The sequence below is a fragment of the Hypanus sabinus genome, chromosome 27 (genome assembly GCF_030144855.1).
Source record: "Hypanus sabinus isolate sHypSab1 chromosome 27, sHypSab1.hap1, whole genome shotgun sequence".
Taxonomy (NCBI): Eukaryota; Metazoa; Chordata; class Chondrichthyes; order Myliobatiformes; family Dasyatidae; genus Hypanus; species Hypanus sabinus.
In genome coordinates, this window is record NC_082732.1 from 43,543,882 (window position 1) to 43,564,824 (window position 20,943).

The following is a 20,943-nucleotide window of genomic DNA, read 5'->3' on the forward strand; positions in this document are numbered from 1 at the left end:
GAGAGGCAGGACTGGCAGCTCAATATTCCACGGTCCCAATGTTTAAAATGCAAGAAATTGGGATGGGTTGAAGGAGAAGAGGTGGTATTACTAGTCAGGGAAAGTCTCATGGCAGTACTCACTCAAGACAGACTGGAGAACTCATCGAGTGAGGTGTTATGGGTGGAACTGAAATAAGAAAGGTATGATCATATTAGTGGGGCTATATTACAGACTGCCCAACAGTCTGAGGGATTTAGAGGAACAAATTTGCAGAGAGGTCACAGATTGTGCAAGGAACATAAAGATGTTATACTAGGTGATTTTAAATTTCCACATATTGACGGGGAGTCCCACACTGTAGATGGGATAGATTTTGTCAAACGTGTTCTGGGAAGTATGTAGACATCCCAAAGAAAGAGTGTGCCGTACTTAATCTGCTATTAGGGAATGATCTCGGAGCAGGTTAAAATGTTGGCACATGGTGTGCTGTACTGTTCTATGCTATATATTCATGCTGTTGTTCAGAGCTTATTGCTATGCTTATTGTGTTTATTATTACCAAGTGGACTGTTTATTACACAGTGAGATTCACCCCAGGAAAGTACGTTTGTGAAGGTTAACAATGTGTTCGGACGAGTAGAAGGACAATGAATATGAAAGAAGTGAGCGGTAGATCACTGAGGACAGCTGGCTGCCCAACCACCATTGCTTAAAGCTTCAGAATTTAGTTCTGCCCATTTTCTCAGATATGACATTTTATCCAAGATTAGATTCAAGGACAGGGATTTAATTGGGAGTCTGTGTTAATATTATCTTTGCTAACATGAAGCCCAACTTAGACAGCTGGCTGGTAATCGTGTGTCAGGTTATTTCATGCTGCCAATTTTTGTTTGTTTTGTTGTATTAGTTTCAGTTCGATGCCAACAGCAGCCGTCAGGAAAGACACTGATTCTCACCACACAATGTAGGTCTTTGACGATCAGTGTGTCCACAAGAGATTAAACATAATCATGCTTTTACAGTAAATGGGTGATAAACAGTTCCTGTCCTGTTATTTATTTATTGAGATACAGCGCGGAACAGACCCTCTGGCGCTTCGAGCTGCGCTGCCCAGCAATCCCTGATTTAACCCGAGCTTAATCACAGCACAATTTACAATGACCAGTTAACCTGCTAACCTGTACATCTTGGCGCTGTGAGAGGAATCCAGAACACATAGATAAAACCCACACGGTCACGGGGCGAATGTCCAGACTCCTTACAGATGGCAGTGGGAATTGAATCCAGGTTGCAGGCACTGTAAAGTGTTGTGCTAACCATTACACTAATGTATTACCTCGTGGATCATCTGCCCACTAACTTCAACACCAAACAACCATAAACCCATAAGACACAGGAGCAGAATTAGGCCACACAGCTCGCTGAGCTTGTTTTGCCATTCCATCATGGCTGATTTATAATCTCCCTCTCAAACCTATTCTCCGGTCTTCTCCACCTACTCCAGTGATATTAAACCTGATTCTGAATCTGACCATAGCCCTCCAAACCCCTCCCATCCATGTAAACACACACTCGATGTTTCAGGAGCAGCTTCTTTTCCTCTGCCAGAAGATTTCTGTATGGAGAATGAACCTATGAACACTACCTCAGTATTGGTGTTTTACTATCTTTATGCACTACTTACTTAATTTTAATTTTTAAACATCTTTTTTATTGTAATTTATAGTTTATCATTATGTATTACAATATACTGCAGCCACATTACAACAAATTACACGGCATATGCCAATGATATTAAACCTGATTCTGATTCTGACCATAGCCCTCCATACCCCTCCCATCCATGTACCTATCCAAATTTCACTTTAAGTGTAGAAATCAAACGCACATCCACCACTTCTCAAATCCACACTCTCACCTTTTGGGAGAAGACAAAGGAATTTGAAATCTCGGACACCCAGACACAAAAACACTTTCGTCCTTCATTCAATCAGATTTTTGACTCAAACTTCTCTCTTACACCCCTTCCCAGTGGAGTTGCCTCACTCTCGGACATTTAAATCCACCTCTCTCAGTTGTCCCACGACTGTTATTTTCTTTTTCTTTTTGTATTTGTAGTTTGTCATCTTTTGCACGTTGGTTGTTTGTCTGTCTTTGTTTGTAGGTAGTTTATCATTGATTCCATTGTGTTTCTTTGTGCCCACCATGAATGCCTTCCAGAAAATTAACCTCAGGGTAGTATATGCTGACATATATTTACTTTGATAATAAATTGACTTTGAACTTACCATTTCCCACTGCGTTAGTTTAGATAGGGGCACATTGGCAGTACAGCACTTATGCAAGCCAATTGCAGCATCAGTAATCAGTGATCAGGTTCAATACCTGCCGCTGTTTGTAAGGAGCTTGTACGTTCTCTCTGTGACCGGGTGTGTTTCCTCCGGGTGCTCCGGTGTTCCTTCCATGTTCTAACGATGGTCACGTGGATGTAATTGGGCTATGCGGGCTCAATGGGCTGGAAGAGCCTGTTACCGTACTGTGTCTCTAAATAAATAAAAAATAAAACACCTCACCTTTGCTTTAAATGGTTGGGTCCTTACTTATAAACAGCAACCTCCCTCATCCCAAATTCACTCACCTTCTCTCCACATCCACTTTACATGTGTCAATCAAGTCTCCACACGAGGGAGGTCAGAGTGCCAGTGGAAGAGGTGGATGCAGGTTCAATTTCAATGCTTAAGAGAAGTTCGGATAGGTTCACGGACAGAATGGGCTACGGTCCAGGTGCAGGTCAATGGGCCAAAGGGCCTGTTTCTGTACTGTAGTAGTCTATGACTCTGACTCTCTTCTCAACTAACTAACATGTCCAGAACTCCTCATTAGACACTTGAGTCCCTAAGAGGTGAGGAGAGGAATTTGGAAAGTCGGTTCAAACTGCAAAGTCATTGGTAGACGGCGTTAGGGAGTATTCTGGAGTTTTGTAAATACGGCAGATATTAGTTCAAACAAGAACGGGTCTTCAGTTTTTAATTGTAAACCGTAAGCAGTAAATTGAAGTTAAAAGGCCAAAGACTAGGAGATTTCATACCTATCAGCCAAACGTTAAAACGGTGTGGGTTGTGTTAATTATCCTACAGAATTTGCACCATCATGATTTGAGCTAAAGAAAGCTTGCATATTGCTATTATCATGTCAATTAGTTTGTTTCAGCAAGGGTGTTTCATGTTGCAGAGCCAAGGTGAGGCAGAATCAAGGTGGCGGGGCCCAGGCCCGAGAGCAAGGAAACTCAAGGCTTCATTGATTTAAGTGCCAGGCCAAATTGGTAAGGTTGGCTACAGGCCGAATGAAGTTGGTGGGGCCCAGGCCTGGAAGTGAAGCTTTGGACGATTTAAGCATCAAGTCTGACTGAAAAGGTCAGGATGTCAGGCCAGTTCAGCTCAGTGCTCTGTGAGGTCTACTTGTCTCTGGGCCTACAACTAACCAGTTCCTAGATTGGTCACCATGACGACTGGCTTCGTGGCTGTGGATTCACTTTCATGAACTTCAGTTACGAATGGTTTTTGTTTACTTCTACTGTTCGCACAATTTGTTTTTTTTCCCTGTAGATTAGGTGTTTGATGGTCCTTCCTAATGGATTCTGCTGGGTTTCTTCATTTTGTGGTTGCCTGTAAGGAGACGAATCTCAAGGTTATACATAGTATACATACTTAGATAAGAAATATACGTTGTACATTGAGAGGGTCTCCCACTGTAGATATGTAATTGAGGTGAAGCATTGTCAACGCAAATTATTGAAGTAAACAATCTCATTGTAACTATAGAAACTGTTGCCTTTGATCTTTAGGGTATAAGATGTAACATATCTTTGGATTTGTGAGGCTCTGCAGAGAGAGTCCCCAGAAGAATGCCTGCTGGTTGTGATAAACAGAGACTTCTGTGCCACCGGCTTCAGCACCTCTCTGGTGGCTACAGTTACTATCACAATGGCAGGACAGAGGAAGCCAGTGTCCCAACACAGGGGTATGTAGGATTGAAATTGTGTTTTGAGCAGCGATGGAACATTGCAGCACAGAGAGATATATAATGTGGGCATCAAGGCTCCCAAGAACACAGCCTGAGGCTTGGATATCTACAATGGCTGTTTCGTATTTTGTGAAGCAATATTGATATTGCTCGTGGCAGTTCGGGAGGCTTGGAGATTAGAGGGAAGCCAACGCGCACAGAAATAATTAAATGTGTCTCAGCAAACATCCCAGTCTAAAAATAAATCGACAGCCAAGGCAAATCTGTACATCAAATGTGGCATCTGTTAGATGAGGGTTGTTCAGGTCTGGCAACTTAGATTGTTCAAGATTGTTTAATATCATCTCCTGTACACAAGTGTAAGGAAAATGAAATAATTGTTACTCCAGATCCAATGCAGCACAAAAGATAAAGAACACAGTAATAAAAATTTTAAAAATCAACAAATATAAATACATAAAATGACTTATATTGATAGATTGATTCTATGCCCATAACGTGATGCCAGGCTATACATAAGGTGACTGACAGGAAATGGAATCATAGGGAAGTACAGCGTAGAAGAGGGAGATTGAAAATCTGGCTGAGTGGTGCCATAACAACAACCTCGTACTCAACGTCAGCAAGACCAAGGAGTGAGTATTCACTTCAGAGGGAGGAAACCAGAGGTCCATGAGCGACTCCTCATTGGGGGCTCAGAGGTGGAGAGGCTTAGCAATTTTAAATTCCTCCATGTTATTATCTCAGAGCATGACGGCGCCACTACTTTCTTATGAGTTTGCAAAGATTTGGCATAACATCTAAAGCTTTGACAAGTTTCAATCTATGTGTAGTGGACAATATATCGACTGACAGTATCACACCCTGGTATGGAAACACCAATGCCCTTGAATGGCGACTAGTAGTGTTCCACAGAGGTCTGTGAAGGGACCACTTCTTTTACTTATATGTCAATGACTTGGATGACAGAATTAATAGCTTTGTTGCAATGTTTGTGGTTGATACGAGATAGGTAGAGGGGCAGGTAGTTCTGAGGAAGTAGAGAGGCTACAGAAGGACTTAGATAGATTAGGGAAAATGGGCAAAGAAATGGCAGATGGAACACAGGGTCAGGAAGTCTAGGGTCATGCACTTAGATAGAAGAAATGAAAGGGTTGACTAATTTCTAAATGGAGAGAAAACACAAAAAAGTGAGGTGCAAAGGGACTTAGGAGTCCTTGTGCAGGATTCCCTTAAGGTTAATTTGCAGGTTGAGTCTGTGGTGAGGAAGGCAAATGCAATGTTACCATTCATTTCAAGAGAACTAGACATAAAAAGAAGGATGTAATGTTGAGACTTCATAATACACTGGTGAGGCCTCACTTGTAGTATTGAGAGCAGGTTTGGGCTGCCCTTCTGAGAAAGGATGTGCTGAAACTGGAGGGGTTTCAAATGAGGTTCATGAAAATGATTCCAGGATTGAATGGCTTGTCATATGAAGAGTGTCTGATGGCTCTGGGCTTGTATTTACTGGAATTCAGAAGAATGAGGGGTGATCTAATTGAAACCTATTGAATGGCTAAAAGCTTTGATAGAGTGGATGTGGAGAGGATCTTTCCTCTGGTAGAAGTTTAAGTCCAGAGAACACTGCCTCAGAATAGAGGGACATCCTTTTATGAGGAGGAATTTTTTTCAGCTAGAGAGGTGAATCTGTGGAATTTATTGCCACAGGCAGCTGTGGAGGCCAAGTCTTTATGTATAAAGTCAGAGGTTGGTAGGTTCTTGATTGGTCAGGGCATGAAGGGATACGGGGTGAGGGGGGCAGACAAGAGAATGAGGCTGAGAGGAAAAATAGATCAACCATGATGAAATGGACTAAATGGCCTAATTCTACTCCTATGTCATATGGTCTTACGATCTTATAACCCTACTATCCATGTACCGATCCAAACTCCATTTAAACATTGAAATCAAGCTTGCATGCACCACTTGTGCTGGCAGCTCATTCCACACTCTCACCACCCTCTGACTGAAGACGTTTCCCCTCATGTTCCCCTTAAACTTCTCACCTTTCACCCTTAACCCATGATCTCTGGTAGTAGTCCCACCCAACCTCAGTGGAAAAGCCTGCTTGCATTTAACCTATCTATATCCACCATAATTTTTTATGCATCTATCAAATCTCCTCTCAATCTTCTACATATCAAGGAATAAAGTCCTAACCTAGTCAATCTTTCCTTATTACTTAGGAATGTTAGGATGTTACTCAGGATGTTACCTGGGTTTCAGCACTTAAGTTACAGAGAAAGGTTGAACAAGTTAGGTCTCTATTCATTGGAGCGTAGAAGGTTGAGGGGGGATTTGATCGAGGTATTTAAAATTTTGAGAGGGATAGATAGAGTTGACGTGAATAGGCTGTTTCCATTGAGAGTAGGGGAGATTCAAACGAGAGGACATGATTTGAGAGTTAGGGGGCAGAAGTTTAAGGGAAACATGAGGGGGTATTTCTTTACTCAGAGAGTGATAGCTGTGTGGAATGAGCTTCCTGTAGAAGTAGTAGAGGCCAGTTCAGTTGTGTCATTTAAGGTAAAATTGGATAGGTATATGGACAGGAAAGGAGTGGAGGGTTATGGGCTGAGTGCGGGTAGGTGGGACTAGGTGAGATTAAGAGTTCGGCACGGACTAGGAGGGCCGAGATGGCCTGTTTCCGTGCTGTGATTGTTATATGGTTAGGTCCTCCAGGCTTAGCAACCTACCATTAAACATATCTTTACCTTCCCCCCACAACCCTACTTTCCACAGAGATCACTCCCTCTGTGATCCCCTTGCCCATTTGTCCCTCCCCACTAATCTCCTCAAGCTCGTATCCCTGTAAGTGGCCTAAGTGCTGCACCTGCCCATTCACCTCCATTCAGGGCCCCAGACAGTCCTTCCAGGTGAGCCAACACTTCACCTGCGAATCTGCTGGGGCCACCTATTGTGCCCAGTGCTCTCAATGCGGCTTCCTCTACATTGGTGAGATCGGCCGCGAACTTCGTTGAGCACCTCTGCACAATCTAGACTTCCCGATGGTCAAACATTTTAATTCCCATTCCGATGTGTCAATCCATGGCCTCCTCTTGTGCCGTGATGAGGCCAAACTCTGGGTGGAAGAGCAACACTGTACGTTCCATCTGGGTACCTTCGCAGATGGCATGAATACTGATTTCTCTTTCCTCTGAACAGATATTCCCCCCCCCCATCCCCTTCCTGTATTCCCCACTCCGGTCTTTCACTTCTTCTCGCCTGCCTAGGTCCCCTCCTCCTTCCCTTTCTCCTACGGTCCACTCTCCTCTCCTATCAGATTCCTTCTTCTCCAGCCCTTTACCTTTCCCACCCACCTGGCTTCACCTATCACCTTCCAGCCAGCCTCTTTCCCTCCCCCACCCCACCTTTTTATTCTGGCATCTTCCCCCTTTCTTCTCAGTCCTGAAGAACAGTCTCAGACCGAAATGTCAGCTGTTTCCTCCTTTCCATAGATGCTGCCTGACCTACTGAGCTCCTCCAGCATCTCAGGTGTGGTTTTTCAGATGGGGCACAGGGAACAGGTGAAGCTCTCCCTGTGCCCAGGATGAAGCTGACAGATTGCTTCCATTCTGTGATTTGTAGTCAATTAACATTTTAGTGACTATCATTGGCAAGTCAATCTCTTAGTTTATGACCCGGTAATAATGCAGCTTCTGTACATCAGCCTGATCATAGGAGATCACCCTGCTCACAAGCAGCACAGTCAGACCCACGTGTTAGTTTGTAAAAAAGCGGAGATTGAGGCCATTTGGCCACCATCGAGTCTGCTACCTCATTTAGGAAGCACACATCTGAAGCTCCAGCTGAAACTCCTTCTCCGTTATGAAATCCAGTCCTCTCATTTTGTCCTGCAGCTTATAAAACTTCAAGTACATTACAAGACAAGCCTGTCCATTCATCAAGTTACCACTTTTATCTCATTTTTCAGATCTGAGTGATGAAAAGAATCATTGCTGAGCTGTCAGGTGGATGAACTTGCAAGTCAGCTCAGGATGTTGATCTGCAGGAGAATTCCCCTCGGGGACTGAAAAGTGGGGCAGGCTTATCCAGAATTCATGTCTGGAAAATGTTAGATGTGATTCCCAGCTTCGAAGAGTTAAAGGGTCACGTGGATGAGCCAATAGAGATCGCGGGACCTGTGAAAGCACAGAGAGCATGGTTTATGTGATCGTTTCCCTGGTGAGTATTTCACATCTCACCACTACCAATTTTCTGCCTGCCTCCACACCAGAGAATTCACAAGGCGACCAGGTCTCAAGCAAGCTCCTTTTAATAAAGTGAGTAATCTGTCTGTGCAAAGTGCCAGTTAAAGGTTTTATCTGCCTCTATCACAACATTACAGTAATGTGAGAAAGTCTGATCAGCTGCACACTGAACAAAGTCACCCTGTGAGACATTTGCAATTACTGACGTAAGTCGCACTGGGCCATAGGCTGCTCGTTAGAGTCCTCTGTTCCGGGCAGATTGCGCGGGAAGTCGCTGAGTTATACAGCACTGAGAAACGCCCCTCGGCTCCTCGGCTCAACTTGTCCAAGGTTCCCAATCCCAGACACAGACAAAATGCTCAGGAACTCAACAGTCCAGACAGTGACTATGGAGGGGAATAAAGACTCAGTGTTTTGGGATGAGACCCTTCATCAGGATTGGAAAGGAATGGGGCAGAAACACAAATAAGGTGGGAGGAGGGGAAGGATTTTCAGTACAAGCTGGCAGGTGAGGGGTAAGATGTGTGGGTGTGGGGGGGGGGGCATGAATGTTGATGATGACCTCATGACCTGCCCATCACCTCCCTCTGGTGGCACCTCCTCCTTCCCTCTCTCCCACGGTCTACTCTCCTCTCCAATCAGATTCCTTCTTCTCCAGCCCTTTACCTCTTCTATCTATCACCTTTCAGCTTCTTAGATCATCATCTCTCCCTCATTATAACAACAAATTTTGTTATCAATGAACATGCACACTAATCTCTGAACGCCTACGTGTCAATCAGTTTGCAAACTGTTCACACCATCATCATTATGTGCCGTGTCATATGACGTGGGCCATCATGATGAATTTTTCTACAGAAGTGGTTCACCCTCGTGCCTTCTGGGCAGTGTCTTTACAGGCCGGGTGAGCCCAGCCGTTATCAATACTCTTCAGAGATTGTCTGCCTGGTGTCAGTGGTCACAGAACCAGGTCTTGTGATCTGCACTGGCTGCTCATACAACCAACCACCACCTGCCCCCACGGTTTCACATGACCCTGGTTAGGGGGCCTAAGCAGGTGTTACTCCTTGTCCAAGAGTGGCCTGCAGGCTAGCGGAGGGAAGTTTCACCTCGCATCTCCTTTGAGAGAGACATATCTCCACCCTGACTCCTGACCAGTTCACTAAGTATCCATTCATTGTTCATTTCCTTCCACAGATGCTGCCTGACCTGCTGACCTGCCTGATCTGTGTGTTGCTTTGGATTTCCAGCATCTACAGAATACCTTGTGTTTAACTCTTTTATTTAGTTTATGTACAGCATAGTAACAGGCTCTTCAGTACAACAAATCCCACTGCCCAATTATACCCATGAGACCAACCCGTACGTCTTTGGAATGTGGGTCATTGGCACGGTAAAGGCATTACGCTAACCACTATGCTAGTATGCCACCCCAAGGAGTAGTCCAAGAAAAACGCCACATAGTGAACATCATTTAAGCAAACATTACTTACCTTATTTGGGGGCCACAGCAGTGTAACGTGGCACTAATACAGGTCGGGATGTCAGAGTTCAGAGTTCAATTCCAACACCATCTTTAAGGAGTTTGTACATCCTTCCTGTGAGTGCGTGGGTTTCCTCCAGGTGTTCCGGTTTCCTCCCATTGTCTAAAGACATACCAGTCAGTAGGTTAATTGGTCATTGTAAATTGTTCCATATAACCATATATAACCATATAACAATCACAGCACGGAAACAGGCCATCTTGGCCCTCCTAGTCCGTGCCGAATCCTTAATCTCACCTAGTCCCACCTACCCGCACTCAGCCCATAACCCTCCACTCCTTTCCTGTCCATATACCTATCCAATTTTACCTTAAATGACACAACTGAACTGGCCTCTACTACTTCTACAGGAAGCTCATTCCACACAGCTATCACTCTTTGAGTAAAGAAATACCCCCTCGTGTTTCCCTTAAACTTCTGCCCCCTAACTCTCAAATCATGTCCTCTAGTTTGAATCTCCCCCACTCTCAATGGAAACAGCCTATTCACGTCAACTCTATCTATCCCTCTCAAAATTTTAAATACCTCGATCAAATCCCCCCTCAACCTTCTACGCTCCAATGAATAGAGACCTAACTTGTTCAACCTTTCTCTGTAACTTAATTGCTGAAACCCAGGTAACATCCTAGTAAATCGTCTCTGCACTCTCTCTAATTTATTGATATCTTTCCTATAATTCGGTGACCAGAACTGCACACAATATTCCAAATTTGGCCTTACCAATGCCTTGTACAACTTTAGCATTACATCCCAACTTCTGTACTCAATGCTTTGATTTATAAAGGCCAGCGTTCCAAAAGCCCTCTTCACCACCCTATCTACATGAGACTCCACTTTCAGGGAACTATGCACAGTTATTCCTAGATCTCTCTGTTCCTCTGCATTCCTCAATGCCCTACCATTTACTCTGTATGTTCTATTTGGATTATTCCTGCCAAAATGTAGAACCTCACACTTCTCAGCATTAAACTCCATCTGCCAACGTTCAGCCCATTCTTCTAACCGGCATAAATCTCCCTGCAAGCTTTGAAAATCCACCTCATTATCCACAATACCTCCTACCTTAGTATCATCGGCATACTTACTAATCCAATTTACCACCCCATCATCCAGATCATTTATGTATATTACAAACAACATTGGGCCCAAAACAGATCCCTGAGGCACCCCGCTAGTCACCGGCCTCCATCCCGATAAACAATTATCCACCACTACTCTCTGGCATCTCCCATCTAGCCACTGTCGAATCCATTTTATTACTCCAGCATTAATACCTAACGACTGAACCTTCTTAACTAACCTTCCATGTGGAACTTTGTCAAAGGCTTTGCTGAAGTCCATATAGACTACATCCACTGCCTTACCCTCGTCAACATTCCTCGTAACTTCTTAAAAAAATTCAATAAGGTTTGTCAAACATGACCTTCCACGCACAAATCCATGCTGGCTACTTCTAATCAGATCCTGTCTATCCAGATAATTATAAATACTATCTCTAAGAATACTTTCCATTAATTTACCCACCACTGATGTCAAACTGACAGGTCTATAATTGCTAGGCTTCCTTCTAGAACCCTTTTTAAACAATGGAACCACACGAGCAATACGCCAATCCTCTGGCACAATATTCATTTCTAATGACATCTTAAAGATCTCCGTCAGAGCTCCTGCTATTTCTACACAAACTTCCCTCAAGGTCCTGGGGAATATCCTGTCAGGACCCGGAGATTTATCCACTTTTAAATTTCTTAAAAGTGCCAGTACCTCCACCTCTTTAATTGTCATAGGTTCCATAACTTCCTTACTTGTTTCCCACACCTTAGACAATTCAATATCCTTCTCCTTAGTGACTACCGAAGAGAAGAAATCATTCAAAATCTCTCCCATCTCCTTCGGTTCCACACATAGCTGACCACTCTGATTCTCTAAGGGGCCAATTTTATCCCTCACTATCCTCTTGCTTTTAATATAACTGTAGAACATGATAAATATAACATGATTAGGTTTAAATCAGTGGGTTACAGCTGGCACTTTTCAAAAGGCCAGAAGGGCATTTTCTTTGCTGTATCTCTAAATAAAAATAAATATATTCACCGGTTCTGCTGAGAACGCTGAATATTTTAAAGCTGACATTTCCCATTTTGCTCCCTCCGATAGGCTCCACTGCATCAAACCGCAGCCTATGGAAATGCGTGTAAGTAATGTGTCTCAGCACTCTCTGCCTGCTTACATCTCCCGCCTTCTTTGGACAAGTTGTCCGAGACGACCACTGCACACCGACTTCATTTGCTTGCTTCACCTGTCGTATTTTTCACTCAATTATTTTTATTGCAGGTCATAAAAAAGACAAGAGTGTTGTTCGGTTCCGACCTGCTTATTTACTTTTTGCAACCTCTGCAGGATTTGCAGGCAGTTTTCTGTCCCGTACACAACAAAGAAAATGGTGTGAAGGAGATTATTGTCTACTTATTATAAAATATAGAACACAGAACAGTTAGGCACAGGAACAGGCCCCTCGGCCCACAATGATGTGCCAAGCCAAATACATTATTAATCAAATGGCCAACTAAACATCCCTTCTGCCTACACAAGGTCCATATCCCTCCATTCCCTCACATTCCTTTGCCTATCTTAAAAGTCCCTAGTGTTCCCGCCTCTACACCACCCCAGGCACCCACCACTCTGTGTAATTCCACCATAGATGGCCTCCAGCCCAGTAGTGAATTAAGGAGGGTTGGGCATGGGTCTAGCAACTTCATCCTATAAAAACCCAGAGCTACAGAAACACCAAAGATCTTTCTCATCACATCTCCTTTGCGATGATCCCCTCTCACCTTAAATGCATGCACTCTGGTATTAGACATCGCAACACTGTGAAAAAGATACTGTCTGTCTATTCTATCTATGCCTCTTGTAATCTTATAAACCTCTATCAGATCTCCCCTCAGCCTCCACTGCTCCAGAGAAAACAACCTAAACTTGCCCAATCTCTCGTCATTACACATGCCCTCTAATCTCAAGTGCTGGGGTGGACATACATCTCTCTTAAAGGAGATGTAAGGAGCTCCTTCCCTCCACTAGCCTGCAGGTCATCTTTGAGCAAGGTGTAGCACCTACTTAGCCCCTGATCAGGGTCACATGAGACCATGGGGGCAGGTGGAGAATGGTCGTATGAGCAGCTGGTGTATATCAGAAGTCCTGGTTATGCGACCTCTGACACCAGGCAGACAGTCTCTGAAGGGTATTGATAATGGCTGGGGTCACCCATCTTGTAAAGACACTGCCCAGAAGAAGGTGATGGCAAACCGCTTCTGTAGAAAAATTTGCCAAGAACAGTCATGGTCACAGAAAGACCGTGATCGCCCATGGCATACAACACGGCACATAATGATGATGTCATATGACACAGCACATAATGATGTTGTCATACAACACAGCACATAATGATGATGTCATATGACAGGGTACATAATGTATGAGAGAATCCTGGTAAACCTCTTCAGCACCCTCTCCAAAGCCCTGACATCCTTCCTATAATGGGCCGATCAGGTATGTGTGTGATATTCCAGTTGTGGCCTAAGTAGTTTTATAAAGCTGTAGTATAATCTGACCACCCATTCAAACTGTTTAGCCACTTTCAGAGAGGTATGAACTTGGACTCCACAACTCACTAATCCTAGCCTGTACATACTTGGAATGTGGGAGGAAACCGGAGCACCCAGAGGAAATCTACACAGTCATGGGAAAACGTACAAACTCTTAGACAGTGGCGAGAACTGAACCCCGATCAATGGGGTGGTGAAATGTTGCTCTAACTGCTAAGCTGCCACGTCTCCCATTGCATTCAATTTGTTTCAGTGATTCCAAAACTAGTCACCTTCTATTGGTCGGGTAATAGTCCCCCTCACAAACGAGCTTCATCAACCCTCTTGCTAATAAATCATCGCCTGTTTAAAGGCAAGGTTCCTGAATTGCACTGCAGCCAAATCAGAAAGTTGGGATGCCACAGTAGCGTAGTGATTATTGCAAAGCTATTCCAGCCTGGGGGTGTCGGAGTTCAGAGTTCAATGACCGTGTCCTCTGTAAGAAAGTTTGTTTGTCCTTCCCATGAGTGCATGGGTTTCCTCCAGGTGCTCCAGTTTCCTTCCACAGTCCAAAGACTTACCGGTTAGTAGGTGAATTGATCATTGTAAGTTGTCCTGTGATTAGGCTCAGGTTAAATAGGTGGGTTGCTGGGTGGGGTGGCACATTGGGTCAGAAGGCTCTGTTCCACACTGTATCTCAAATAAATAAAATTAAATAAATCATGTCAATGGAAAGCTATTTAAGAGAAATATTCTTTCTATTAAGTAGAGTGTTTATCTGCCATACTTATTCAACTCTCGGTAGTTTGAATGGTGTCGCTTCCTTGGTTGGATTTCCGGAGAAATAGTCCAAAAAAATGGATGCAAATCTTGCTCTGAAAGCTATGGAACTTAATTATGGTTAGAAACCTTGGGGAGAGACAGGGAGGTAAAACAGTTATCCTTAGTAATGGAGAGTGCAAAAGTACTGGATTGTTATAAAAGTTCCCTGATCATTCATCTTTTCAGGATTGTTATTCAGTCTGCTGTCAAACCCCTGCTGTCTTGTGCCTATACCCACTCATGGGGAACGTTTGGGAGTAAAGCCCGAGGACAAGTCTGGAGCTGGAATCCCTAAGACAGTGCTACAATGAGTTCAACGTTGACTTGTAACTCTCATGGTGCCACCAGTGTTGTACTGTATCGGTCTCAGCCGTTCCAATGGATTCATCAGCTGCATGAAGAGGGGGAGCCAACTGCACGGGCAACAGCCTGCTCTCTGTATCGTACTGCCCTGGCCTGCGTACTGACACAGAGAGCTAGGACTCAACATCCACGGTCAACCCCAGCCAATGGAGAACTCAACAGGGTTCTGTCTGACCTATAAGTGATGTTGGGTTCACTGGTCTGATTGACTGAAAACGCTACCTAGTTTAAAAGCAATTACATAATTAAATAAAAAATATCCTTGCAACAGTAAATTAATTGTGAAATGGGATTTATTTTTTACAAACACCTAACACAATCAACGTCAAACGTTCAGATGACAATCTCTCAATGTCACACGTGCAAAGGACATGTTTTTCAAATTTTAAAATGTTTATTATGTTTTAATCAAACTCTGGGATACTCTGTGGAAAAGGTTGTTTAACCAGAGGCACTTGGATTTATAGCACAGAGACAGGTTTTTGATCCATCGTATCAAAGCCGGTACGGGACATCGCTGCCCTGGGAAAAAATCTCCAGCCGTTCATTTGATCTCTGCCTTTCATAATCTTATACACCTCTATCATTTTGCATTTCATCCTCCTCCTCACCAAAGAGAAAAGCTGGAAAGGAAGGGGGAAGAGCCAGAATAAGAAGGTGGGGGGGAGGGGAAGAAGCACAGGCTGGCATGTGTCTCCTGGTTAAAATAATAAATAAATAATTGGCATTCCAAGCCAGTCCTGATGAAGGGTCTCAGCCTAAAACATTGACTGCTTATTCCCCTCCATGGATGGTGTATAGAAGTGGGATCTCCCAGTGGCCACCCCTTATAATTCCACTTCGCATTCCCATTCCTACATGTCTGTCCGTGGCCTCCCCTACTGTCGCAATGAGGCCACATTCAGGTTGGAGGAACAACACTTTATATTTCAACACATTGTATTCCATCTGGGTAGCCCCCAACCTGATGGCATTGTTATGAATGTACCACAGCTCTGAGGGGCCGAAGGGTGCGGGGTAGCCCCCTCCTTTGTGAGAATCGCAAGATCACTATTGAGTCCGTTCAGGAGACCCAGGAAATGAGAGAAAGACATGCAGAATTCACAAAGATTGGAATGTGACCTGGCCTCCGAAAAGGCGGACCCATTGATACCGGCTATTGTCTCTTGGAGAGGGACTTGTGTATTGCATCCTGTACGATGCATCGAAGCCCCAGGCAATGAACCGAGAGGGAGGTTGGTGGAGAGATTGCATCATCTCAACCTGATTGACATCTGAGACACTGTGAGTCAGGATAAAAGAGGGTCTGTGGGAACAGCACCTCAGACGCACCAGAAGAAACACTAGCGATCCCGTAATAGCGGAAGCCAGTGGGGAGGCCACGTGCGTCCGGTTCCATTTGCCCCGGAACCGGTGTCCTTTACCACAGAAGAACAGCTTTTAGCTAACAACGGGGAAACCAACTCCCAACGACTCTTGAAGGATTGACATCATAAAAGGACTGGGCAAGTTTTAACCCGTCTTTCTCTCAAACCAAAATGCTGCAGCTTGAACGAACTAACAGTGACTTTTATATTTCCATCAGACAATACATTATCCCCCAGACAACGATAGAGCTATTTCTTATTGATTATTATTATACCCGCGCTTTTAGATTTAGTATTGATGACGTATAACATCTGTATGTTTGCATTGATATTATTTTATGTATTTTTATCAATAAATACTGTTAAAATAGTACCATCAGACTTCAACGGACCTCTCTATCTTTGCTGGTAAGTGACCCAGTTACGGGGTTCGTAACAGCATGAACATCCATTTCTCAAACTTCTGGTAATGCCCGGACGCACCCCCCCTCCATCACCATTCCCCATCCCCTTTTCCCTCTCTGATCTCATTTCCTTGCCTGCCCATCACCTCCCTCTGGAGCTCCTTCCCCCTTTTCTTTCTTCCATGTCTTCCTTCTTCCATTTGTCCTCTCCTATTACACTCCTCCTTCTCCAGTCCTCCATCTCTTTCACCAATCAACTTCCCATATATACTTATGTATATAGATAAATTACAATAAGAAATACATACATATACATATTATATGTGTGTATTTCTTATTGTAATTTATATATTTTTATTATGTACTGCACTGCTTTTGCAAAACAACAAATATCACGACAAAATATCAGTCTGATTCTGATTCTGAGAAATCTAATGCATGCAGAATTGCAAAGTGCGGACAGGAAGTCAGCAACTGAGGATCAAAGAGAATTCTGTATGTAAGGGAATTCTAAGTAGCCGTGTAGTTTGTGGTTTCCAGGCATTGGAAAGAAACTGATTGATGGTGGTAACTCAGCAGTGAGATGGATTAACTGTCAGAGAACAGTGATTAAAGTTCAAAGTAAATTTATTATCAAAGCACGTATCTATGACACTCGGAGATTCACTTTCCTGTGGACATTCATACTAAATACAAAGAGGCAATAGAATCAATGAAAGACTGACAATCAATGTGCAAAGATGGAAAATCCTGTAAAGAGAAAAATAACAACAAGCAAATGATAATACACAGGTGAGTAATAAATAATATCGAGAACAAGTGTTGTACCTTGTTTATAATGGCAGCAGCGAGGAGAGAACATGGTCTGGGTGGTGGGGATCCCTGATGATAGATGATGCTTTCCTGCAACCGCACTCCAAATAGATGTGCTCAATGGTAGGGATGACTTTCCCAATGAAGGACTGATCTGGAGAATGAATATCGCATGGACTGATCTGGAAAATGAATATTACACAGACTGATCTGGAGATTGAATATTACACAGACTGATCTGGAGAATGAATATCGCATGGACTGATCTGGAAAATGAATATTACACAGACTGATCTGGAGAATGAATATTACACAGACTGATCTGGAGAATGAATATTACACAGACTGATCTGGAGAATGACTATTGCACAGACTGATCTGGAGAATGAATATTACACAGACTGATCTGGAGAATGAATATTACACAGACTGATCTGGAGAATGAATATTGCACAGACTGATCTGGAGAATGAATATTACACAGACTGATCTGGAGAATGACTATTGCACGGACTGATCTGGAGAATGAATATTACACAGACTGATCTGGAGAATGAATATTGCACAGACTGATCTGGGGAATGAATATTACTCGGACTGATCTGGAGAATGAATATTGCACAGACTGATCTGGAGAATGAACATTGCACGGACTGATCAGGAGAATGAATATTACACAGACTGATCTGGAGAATGAATATTACACAGACTGATCTGGAGAATGAATATTACACGGACTGATCTGGAGAATGAATATTGCACGGACTGATCTGGAGGATGAATATTGCACAGACTGATCTGGAGAATGAATATGGCACAGACTGATCTGGAGAATGAATATTGCACAGACTGATCTGGAGAATGAATATTACACAGACTGATCTGGACAATGAATATTACACAGACTGATCTGGAGAATGACTATTGCACGGACTGATCTGGAGAATGAATATTACACAGACTGATCTGGAGGATGAATATTACACAGAATGATCTGGAGAATGAATATTGCACAGACTGATCTGGAGAATGAATATTGCACAGACTGATCTGGAGAATGAATATTACTCAGATTGATCTGGAGAATGAATATTGCACAGACTGATCTGGAGAATGAATATTACACGGACTGATCTGGAGAATGAATATTGCACTGACTGATCTGGAGAATGACTATTACACGGACTGATCTGGAGAATGACTATTACACGGACTGATCTGGAGAACGAATATTGCACGGACTGATCTGGAGAACCAATTTTGCACAGACTGATCTGGAGAACGAATATTGCACAGACTGATCTGGAGAATGAATATTGCACAGACTGATCTGGAGAATGACTGTTGCACAGACTGATCTGGAGAATGAATGTTAAACAGACTGATCTGGAGAATGAATATTATACAGACTGATCTGGAGAATGAATATTGTACAGACTGATCTGGAGAATGAATATTGCATAGACTGATCTGGAGAATGAATATTACACGGACTGATCTGGAGAATGAATATTACACAGACTGATCTGGAGAATGACTATTGCACGGACTGATCTGGAGAATGACTATTGCACGGACTGATCTGGACAATGAATATTACACGGACTGATCTGGAGAATGAATATTACACGGACTGATCTGGAGAATGAATATTGCACAGACTGATCTGGAGAATGACTATTGCACAGACTGATCCGGAGAATGACTATTGCACAGACTGATCCGGAGAATGACTATTGCACGGATTGATCTGGAGAATGACTATTGCACAGATTGATCTGGAGAATGAATATTGCACGGACTGATCTGGAGAATGAATATTGCACAGACTGATCTGGAGAATGAATTTTGCATAGACTGATCTGGAGAATGAATATTGTACAGACTGATCTGGAGAATTCATAGATTGATCTGGAGTATGAAAATTTAACCACATTTCATTATTTTCTTTACACATGCCTTTGGTATTTCTGTGTAACATCCTCAGAATTGCAGCAGTCATTATTGAGGACCCCCATCACCCAGGACATACCCTCTTCTCATTGCTACCATCAGGGAGGAGATACATGAGCCTGAAGACACACTTTCAGTGTTTTAGGACAGATTCTTCCCCTCTGCCATCAGATTTCTAAATGTATACTGAACCCATGCACACTAGATTTCTCTTTTTGCATTACATATTTTTTATATATATATATACAATACTGTGCTAAAGTCTTCGGCATACATATATAGCTAGGGTATCTAAGACTTTTGCAAGGTACTGAAATAATTTTATGTATTGCCCTGATGAGTCTGGGGCTGTGACTCCTTTCTGAGAAGGTTGCACAGATTCTGCATGACATCTGCAGTAAAACTTTGGCAATTTTCTACAGATGCAGATTGGAGTCTAACCCCCAATGATTTCATCACAGCCTGGTATGGAAATAACCAATGCCAAAGAGTGGAAAGTCCAACAACTGGTGATGGATATGGCCTAGTCCATCGCAGAGAGAGCCCTCTCCACATCTACATGGAGAGCTGCCACAGGATAGCAACATTCCCCCCACCACCATCCAGGCCATGCTCTCAACTTGCCGCTGCCATTAGACAGGAGGCACAGGAGCTTTAGGTCCAAAACCACCAGGTTCAGGAACAGTTATTACACCTCAACCATCAAACTCCTGAACCAGTGTGGATAACTTTGTTCACCTCAACACTACAGATTCCACAACCTATCAGCTTGATTTTAAGGACTCTACAACTCATGTTCTCAGTATTATTTATCACTTATTTATTTTTTTATATTTGCATAGTTTGTCTTCTTTTGCACATTGGACGTTTGTCAGTCTTTGTGTAGTTTTTATTGATTTTATTGTATTTCTTTGTTCTACTGTGAATGCCTGCAAGAAAATAAATCTCAGGGTAGTAAATGGTGACATATACATTCTTTGATAATAAAATTAATTTAAAACTTTGAAACCAACCTCTCACCAATGAATCAGTGGAATGTGTATTTATATCAAATCAATGTATTGTAAATGAAAGTGGGTTAAAATCTTTCGATTTATTTATTTATCTATTTATTCAGAGATACAGCGTGAAATAGACCTTTCTGGCTATCAAGCTGCACTGCCCTGTACCCCAACAACCTTTGATTTAACCCTAATCTAATCATGGGACAATGCACAATGACCAATCAACCTACCCGGAACAGACTCCTGAGAGAGGATGCCGAGATTGAACTCAGAAATCCAAAGCCCCATGCTGTAATAGCGTTACACTAGCCGCTATCATCATTTCAAACCTCGTTACTCATTCCTTCGCTGTGTTTTTGTTTGATGGTTCATCAGTTCAGTTCAGTTAAACCCATTGCCCTTACTGGGGTAGACCTGCTTGGTGGCGCAATAGTATCAGCGCCGGACTCCGGAGCGAAGGTTCCCGAGTTCGAATCCAAGTCGGGTTGAGCGTCGAGTTAGCAACTCGGCCTCGTAAAAACAAGAATAGCTTGCTACGGATACACCGTCACGACGGTGCCCCGATAACTCCTCTGCCGAGTTAAGGGCTATTCTTCTTCTTCATCCTTACTGGTGTATAGGCTGCCAACAACAGCTCACCAGTCCTCTGTCCTGGGCCAGTCTGCTGGTGGTCCTGCATGGCAGATGACCCTGTGGCTTCCACTGACTAGCGGATCTCACCACACGACTTCATTCGTCTTCTCGGCGAAGATCCTTCCTCTCCCAGGATGGAGAGGAGCTCCTATTGGCATTTCTGTAGCTCCGGTTTTTTATGGGATGGTGTTGCTAAACCCA

The 20,943-nt window shown here is 43.3% G+C and overlaps 1 long non-coding RNA gene across 5 annotated transcripts in view; it reads right to left on the reverse strand.

Moving 5' to 3' along the window:
* Nucleotides 1-1,645: 1,645 nt before the first annotated feature.
* The window catches only part of LOC132382281 (uncharacterized), a 48,017-nt gene continuing 28,719 nt past the window's right edge, over nt 1,646-20,943 (reverse strand). For 4 of the 5 annotated variants that reach the window (XR_009508268.1, XR_009508264.1, XR_009508265.1 and 1 more), the window contains exons 3-8: nt 17,168-17,334; nt 13,965-14,073; nt 9,749-9,901; nt 7,822-8,186; nt 2,621-3,647; nt 1,646-2,526 (exon numbers count right to left, since the gene is read on the reverse strand). This is a non-coding gene — a long non-coding RNA (uncharacterized LOC132382281). The remainder of the gene's footprint in view (nt 2,527-2,620; nt 3,648-7,821; nt 8,187-9,748; nt 9,902-13,964; nt 14,074-17,167; nt 17,335-20,943) is intronic. The other variant, XR_009508267.1, reaches the window with a different exon arrangement.